At 44.8% G+C, this 8,432-nt stretch overlaps 1 protein-coding gene across 17 annotated transcripts in view; it reads right to left on the minus strand.

Moving 5' to 3' along the window:
- The window catches only part of MAGI1 (membrane associated guanylate kinase, WW and PDZ domain containing 1), a 705,149-nt gene that overhangs the window by 524,971 nt on the left and 171,746 nt on the right, over positions 1 to 8,432 (minus strand). The window lies entirely within an intron of this gene.

Consider the following 8,432-nt stretch of genomic DNA (forward strand, 5'->3'; position numbering starts at 1 on the left):
ACGGAAGGGGAACTCAAATGGCCCACAGGGCCAGACTTCCTTTTCTTGAAAGCAAGTGACGTATTAAAAACTGTCAACTAGTCAACCAAAAACACAGAACTCACATGAAAACCAGTATAACCTGACTGCACTGTTCACTTGACAGGAATCGGCGAGCCGAAACGGAGGTAATGGGGCTTAACCGGGCGCACAGCCACTGCACACACACCAGGTACACCTGGTAGAAAGGCAGCCCTTATTTCTCCATGGGAGCTGGCCTCTGTTCACAGGGTCATGGTCAGCAGCATTCAGAACAGGAAATAGAGCTCGTCTTTCTGGGGACTGGCAAGCAGTTTCCTGGAGAGAGGAAGCAAGAACACTGCATGGCATCTAAAACTGTTTTAGATTTTAGTTTTGATGAACTATCAAAACACAAAAATGGTGCCAAGTAATCTATGCTTTCAGATACGTCCTATTTTTCACACTTAACAACTTAAAAATTGATGGAATTCTGCAATTATCACCCTAAGATTGTTTGCAAATCGAACACTTTCATAGCTGTTTTCTAATTTACACCTGTTAATCCTCACATGACTCCGCCTAAAGCAGAGGTCACCGCCCCCAATTCACATGGGAGGAAACACAAGTAGAGAGTCCTGCCTGGTCACACAGTCCAGAGCAGAGCGGCTCTAACTTCCCAGCAGGATTATTTGATGGACCATATTGTAGGAAGTTGGTCAGCATGGCCGTGGATTTTAGCTCTTTTGTCCAATATCTCCCTCAGGAAGAACCTAAAGGGGAACAGCATATGCCACCCTAAAATATACCTCTTTGGCATGGGATTATCTTGAACTGGGTACAAGAAATGGCAGACATACAAGAAGCTCTAAAAACTGAGTAAAAGTTACCCTTTTGTAAGGGACGTTTACATTTATAAGGAAAGTCTCCATTTGTCAGGTCGTCTCCCTCTCTCTACCAGGAAGAAGAGGATGACTAAAACTCTAGACCTTCTTATCAGTGGAGAAGGCTGGACTTAAATCTGAAGAACCTTGATTACTGTGTTTTTCCTGGTCACCTCTCATAAGTGGCCTTCCCCACCTCAGCATGTTTCTTTTGTCTTTAGCTGGAGATGGCATTTAAGGTGATGGCTTGGGCCATTTCAGGATGTCTTCCTGGGTATCACCCATGTATTTCAAAGTATTAAACTTGTTTTTCTCCCTTCAATCTGTCTTTTCTTACGGGTGGGGGGAGAGGGGTCTCAGCCAAGAACCTAGAAGGGTACAGGGAAAATTATTTTTCTTCCCCTACAAACCTAAAAAGGCATAAACTTGAGATCTAGAAAACTGCTATGCACTAGGAATCTAGGTAGGTGGTGCTATAGTCTGCCACCCACATAGATGGGACAGATACACTTAGGTGCTGCTTTACCTGGATTGGGTTCTTTTCAGAAGGGAAATATTGAAAACATCCCTTAGGCATTTCAAAGGAGATAGAAAAGGAAGGAGGGAGGGAACAAATTACCCTAGCTACATGCATTTTGGTGATTAAATATTCATGAAAGCCTAGTGTTTTCAACAGTGTAAATTCTAAAATGATGATAACAAGTACAATATTTTAACAATGGCCTAAGCCAATATGTGATTACTACCACGGAACAAAAATTCATGACAAACAAAAGCTTCCAGATGACTTCAGAAAGAATTCATTGTTCCATGTTGACATAATCAGATGTGATGTTATAATTTACTGAGCTAAACAGTGTGATTAGGAAAAATGCCCTGCCTCACATCTCTGATACAAGTCAGTCACTACAGAGACAATGGGTCTGTGATGCTTTCAACTAATTTTTAATTTTGTAGATTTGTGACTCTGCTTGGCTAGGTAATGCTATTCAAAATTTTGAATAAATGACAATCAAGATTTTCAAAGTTCTAATAAGAGATAACTAAATCACTGCTTCTTCCTAGCAGGAATCAAAAACTCCTTTACCTTTAACTCTGCTCTTATCTCTTCATGGGGGATAATTGTGACTATCTCTGTCTTTGGAAAAGAGGAAAGGGGGAGGATGCTAACACTGTGACCCTAAACCTTTACTTTTTAAAACCACCAAGGGCCTGCTCTTCTCATCTCTGCAAGAAACTCCTCAATCTGTGATAACATGGGGTGAAACAACACTGCAATTTTCAAGAATTATTCTATGCAAATATATAATCTCCAACCTTGTCTAAATTGAAATAGTAATAAACCAAATCCTATTTTCTCATTGACTCATATTATTTCAGAGTTAATTAGTCTTTGCTTCTGAATGAGCTAACACCAAGTTTCTCTGCTTCTACCACAGATGCAACTGGAGCCCTTAAACTTACACAGCAAGAAATTCGCACCGTGGGCAGGAAAGGGTAAGAAGAAGAGGGAACAATTATGGGTTGAATGCCTGCTATTTGCCAGCTATTGTACTGTGTGCTTTAAACATGTGATTGTATGCAGTCCCTATACCAGAACTGTAGTTTAGTGTACTGACAGCCATCTTTCCAAATGGAGTTAAACAATGGAGCGCAGAGGAGCCGGAAGTCACAGAGCTGGGCAGGGAGAATGCTGGTGTATCTGCCTCTGTGGGCCCCATGCTTTCCCTCTCTCACACTAACTCAAAAGAAGAAGCCCTCAGGGGAGGCCACAGGGATCTCTGGGCACATCTCTAACAGGAGCTGTAGGGACTTGCCATGGTGATGGCATCCTCAGCCAGGTGCGGCCGGGAAGGGCCCGCTAGGAGGGTGTCAGAAGCTTGCCCTCCCTAAGGCAGCTGATGCCATTAATGGGTATGCTCGGGGGAGAAAAGCAGGATGTATGTGTGGAGGCTAATTTTCTCTCTTCTTCCATGAAGTCAGCTGCTTTGAGAAGGGGCCTGTCTGTCCTTCATAGGTTTAAACTGGGTTTGACATGACAAATATACTGTTTGAGCAACTTCAAAGTAACAAACAGTAATCATTACTTTCCCCTCACTTTCTCATTACTTCCAAAGTAACAGGCAGAATTCAGATCAGAGGGGCACAGGTTGTCCTTTAATGAAGGTCCTTATTTCCGCAGCATTTCTGAGGTGAGAGTCAGGCACAGCTAGTTATGTGACCATGGGGCTAGCATCCCACCCGCAGACTTAAGAGCGACAGAAAACAAGCTCTCCTCATTCTGGGTTTTCAGTTGGGGGAAGACGGGGTACCTGCCTATATCCTCTTCATGCTGCTCCTGATTTTCAAAGATTTTTCCATGAGCTATATTTCTTATCAGAGGTCACAGAGTGGAAACTTGGGGGCTGAACGCAGCCCTTGTAAGTATTCTGTTTGCCAACGCAATGGGTTTTTTTATAAATTGAGCTACCAGTTTCTTAGAACAGGTGTGGCCTCTCTTGTCCCACTGCCACCTCACCGATTCTGACCGGTTCTGGCTCAGCCAGGCCGGTGTCTCTCTTGCATCACCTCCCTGGCCCCTAAACACTTTGTATTTGCAAACCCAGTTTTGTACATTCAGAGGAAAAAATGACAAAACAACTCATCTCCACAAAAATTATACCCCCTTTTGTATATTCGTGTAAACCCCAGAAACTGGGGATGTTAATATCCTTAATGGGGAGACCGACCCCAGAATAGGTCATTATAAATAAAGAAAGAGAGTTCACTACACAGCATGAACAGAAACGAGGGAAACCACATCTGCCCAAGAAGTTAGGGGAAGTTTCCGAGTGAGGGGCAGTTTGACCTGGCCTTCAGGTGATTGGGAGCTTGCAGAGAGGACAAAGACATTCACACAATGACTCCAAAGACATTCACACAATGACTCGATGGCTGAATCACAGGGACTGTGCCTCCACTGTCCACCTGAGACATGCAGCTAACTTTCCTTTAACAACCAATGAAAACCCTTATAAAGCAACTTGCCACGATGTTAACAGGTGTGAGCAGTCCATGTGCTAAACCAGGGCAGTCACTGTGACATGGCTGGTCTGGGATAACCGGTAAGGCTTTCTGCACAAAGTCACAGAATGTGCCCTGTCTCTCCAACTGGCACCACCAGGCTCCCAAGCACGACACCTTGTTCATCTTTGATTCCTCTTTTCCTCATATCTAATGAGGCGCTGTCACCTCATTTCAGACATGGTTCTTTTGTTCACCTTCTCTTCCCTTCTGCATCCCCAGAGAGACAGGATGGCTAGCTAGCAAGCGGCAATCAGTAGTGGTTAAGAGCTCAGGTGCCAGGCTAAAACCAGCCTGCGTCTGAATCCTGGTTCGTCCAGTTCTCAGCCAATTACCCCTAGGCTCAGGTTTTCTTCCTGTAAAATGGAGACACTGCAGCATCTATCTCATAGGGTTGATGCTTGATGCTTATAAAGTGCTTAACAGCTCCTGCCATACGGGGAGTACTCGAGAAATGTTAGCCCCTCTTACTCAAGCCTTCACAATAAGCCCTTCCCACTCCCCTCCCCAGCTCCGTGCTTCCCCTCCTCCAGATCATTTTCAATATCAATACCACCACAACTAACTTGTCAAAGACAGCAAGGTACCAAGATCTGACACTCTATTCCTCTTCATCCCATGCAACACCACCTAGATTCCCAGCGGCCCGTGCAGCTTGGTGAAGGCATATGACTGAGTTCTGGCCAATGAAATGTGCACAGAGGTGGTAGGAGACCATTTCCAGAACTGGCTTACAAAATATTTCCTGATACTGTGTGTTCTTTCTTCTTTCACCAGCTTCTTTCAGATGTGCATAGTGACATAGAAGCCACACACTGAAGATGGTAGAGCCAAAATAATATACATATAAACAAAAGGAAGAGCCGGGGCCCTGAATCACCACCACTTGGAGGACAGCCCCCTGCCAATCAGAAACACCCGCTTTGGACATTGTGTGAAGAATAAATTAATTTCTATGATGTAAAGTCACAGAGGTTCTGAAGTTTACCTGTTACAGCATCTAACATTATCCTAAAATAATCAATCTGATAGAATCATTCTCTCACTACATGCAAAATAAAATCCAACTGCCTAGCGTGGCATTCAAGGTCTCTCCTAATCCAGCCCTAACTACTCTCCAAGCCCATTTCCCACCAAGAAGCCAGCCATGTACCCAATCCTTTCCATAAGTATCAGGCATCATCAGGCCTCCTCAGTCACTGAAATCTTTGCTCTTAGAGTTCCTTCTATCAGAAGTCCCCAAATCCCTTAATATTTGACAAAAGTTGATCAGCCTTAAGGATCGGTTCAATCACCACCTCCTCTACGAAGCCTGTGGGGCTGGCTGCTATGTCCTCTGGCTCCCAGAGTGGACAGAACAGACTATGTTCACCCCTTTATTATAGGAGCACTACTTAGAGTACTGTATAATGAATTTTCTCTGTGCTTTCACATCTACTATCTGCTTCTGGAGGACAGAGGCTAAGAGCTCTTCAACCTCACATTCTCAACCTTTAACACACTAGCTGGCATGACTAGGGACGTGGTAAATATTGCATGAGTAAATTAATAGATGTGTGAAGGAATAGGGCATATGCTAGCTACCATTAGGTAGTACACACAGGTGTGTCTATTTGGCCTCAACATCCCAAAAAGCAAGGCCACTTCCTTGGTGCAATTCCTTAATAGGTCAATTACCTTTGTCTATGACCCAGTCTGAGATGTGCAAATCGGGATCACTGAACATGAGAGTCAGATGAGAATATTGGTAAATCTAGGCAAATTCACTCCACTGGCAGACCAGGAGCTCAAAGCCTCCAATCCATCCATCAAAATGGTTGAAAAATCAATAAGAATCTAAATGTTCCTATTGTCAATTACACCTCGGTAAGGCTGGGGGGCGGGGGTGGGGGGAGATGCCCCCAAAACAACGTGTTACAAAAATCATGACATAGCCACAAGGAATATAATACTATAAAATGAATATAGGCTCCTGTTTTCCATCCCAATTTGAAATCCACATCTTATTCCTCAGATCCCAGCTGAAGTGCCTGCCACCTTCTCAGGATGCAAGTGTCCTCTGCTACACACTCAGAGCAACTTTCCTTCACAGCTGGTGTGAGTTAGCATGATTATTTGATTACTGTCTGTCTCTCCCACTAATATTAAATAAATGATGGTGGAAAAAAGATTTCCTTTTTTATTTTTAAATAGGTTAGTGAAAGAACCAAGGAATGGACATGCAACAGAATACTGACATGAAAAAAATAATATACTTCTAATTGAAAAAAATTAGGTTACATAATAACATGTTCCACATAATCTTATTTTGTGAAAGAAAAATATTACGCGCGCGCGCACACACACACACACACACACACACACACACACACCCTCTGGAAGGATATATACCAAAATGTCAACAACGCACTTTTCCAGACAAAGTTAAAAGTATCTGTGTGGGGTGATCATGACCCCATTCAGAAGATTCCAGGTTCTTCCTTCCCCAAGTAACGGATGAAATGGACAACCTCTGTGAGCAGGTGGAGACGTTGGCCTGCTTCCCTGCTTCGCTTACCAACTACAGAACAGCAGCTGTGGTGGGAAAGTGTGGGCTGTCCACCAGCCACAGCGAGAAGGTGGGCCCACGGCACGTGCCTCGTGGCTAGACCAGCCACCCCAGACACTGCGTAGCTAGCTGCATATCAGGATCGGGAACATAGCACTTTGCATCTGAATTCCCCAGCTTAAGTCAGTTCACCACGGACAGAAGGTGAACAATGAAAGGAACAAAGGGGCTCTGTGCCCGTCCCTGCCACAGAATAGTGGAGAATGTGGGCAATCAGCAGGAGGACAGCCACTGGCTGTGGCCTGGCACGGAGAGAGCCCAACCATGTCCATCCTCTTCAGATCATCTTAAAGAGAAGTTGAAAGCCCCAAAGTCTGGGGAATCTCCCGACATTTTAAGTGCCCATTACCACAGAGGGTGCAAAAAAAAATGTATATGCATTTTAAAAAGCTATTAAAATTGTAATACTCAATATATACTGATAACAAAAGATGAATACAAGTCACATTTGACTTCTGCAATTACAAGAGGTGCTCAAAGTGGTTACCATCAGCATCCAGACACTTCTGATTATGGAGAACTACTGCTTGAGCAACGTTGACCAAAGTGTCCACTTGTATACAATTTTGGGGCACCCCGGGTATATGGGTGTGCCCTTGTGTGAGTTACTTCACCGCTCTCGGGCTTAGTTGCCCCATCTGTAAACTGGAGATAATACCAATACCTATCTCACAGGTGGCTGTGATGTTTAAATGACTTAATCCATACAAATTGCTTAGAGAGTTACCTGGCCCAAAGTAGGTAAGCACTCAGTGCTTATCATCATCCAACCACAGCTCCACAGCCCACCCCTTAACTAATGGCCAGGAGCAGCCTGAGGGCAGGGCCTGTGCTTCCACTAGTGTGTTCGCCCGACCCCTGGCATGGTAGCTGGCATACTGCTGGCAGCAGCATTTTCTGAATATATGAATCAATCATGGAATGAATCCTAATGAGTTAATTCCATGAAGGCCTTTATCACCAGCCCAGACCCATCCAATCTCAAAGGGTGTCTGCACAGAAAGCAGGCTCCCTGTCAGATGGCCCCTTACCCCAGCTCTAAGGACCTCTGCCTTTTCCTTATATTTTCTGAATTCCACTCTGGATTGGAGACCAGGGATGTGGCCAGTCAAGGGGAGGATAGGAACAGATGGCAGTCCCAGGGGTGACTCCTTGTAACTGCTGATCTCTCAGGAATCCACAAGCCACTCCTCCCTGCCCTGTCATTTGTTTACACATCCCCCTGCTGAGAAAAATCCCCATGAGTTCTCCTGTTCCATATGCTGTTCAGGGAAGTTGGCCCTGTGTTGGGAAGCGGAAGTGAACAGTGCCAGTGCCTCCTGACCACGAGCCTCTCACCTGGCCTCAGCTCAGGCGCCCTTGTGAGACTAATCGTTATCTCAGCCATCTTGCCAGTGAGTAAAACCTCAAATGATCCTGCAGATGAGAACAGATAATAACGATCACTGTTGTGACAACATGTCAGACCCTGTCAACCCATGTCAGACCATGACTAAACACTGTCAACAATCCTTACATCAGCATTACAACCACCTTTTGAGGCAAATATCAATACCCCCATTTTATAGAGGAAGAAAGCAAATCTCAAAGAAGTGAAGGAACACACCAAACTTGAATAGTAGAGCTCAGATTCAAAAGGTGGTTAGATTCTGAAGACAAGGCCCTTAATCACTCCACCACTTAACCTTGGGGGCAGAGTCTCAGCGTGCTGGGGAAATGTCTCAGAAAATCTGTACGTCAGTCACGGGGTCTCCCACACCCGCTATGCTCAGCATACACCTCTGGGAGGGTGCCCACTGACACCCAGGCTTTCCTCCTCTGAATGCCACTGGAAATCTGTGGGCACAATTCCCTGGAGCATCTAATTATTTCCTGGAGCT

This window comes from Hipposideros armiger, unplaced genomic scaffold, assembly GCF_001890085.2.
Source record: "Hipposideros armiger isolate ML-2016 unplaced genomic scaffold, ASM189008v1 scaffold_172, whole genome shotgun sequence".
Classification (NCBI taxonomy): Eukaryota; Metazoa; Chordata; class Mammalia; order Chiroptera; family Hipposideridae; genus Hipposideros; species Hipposideros armiger.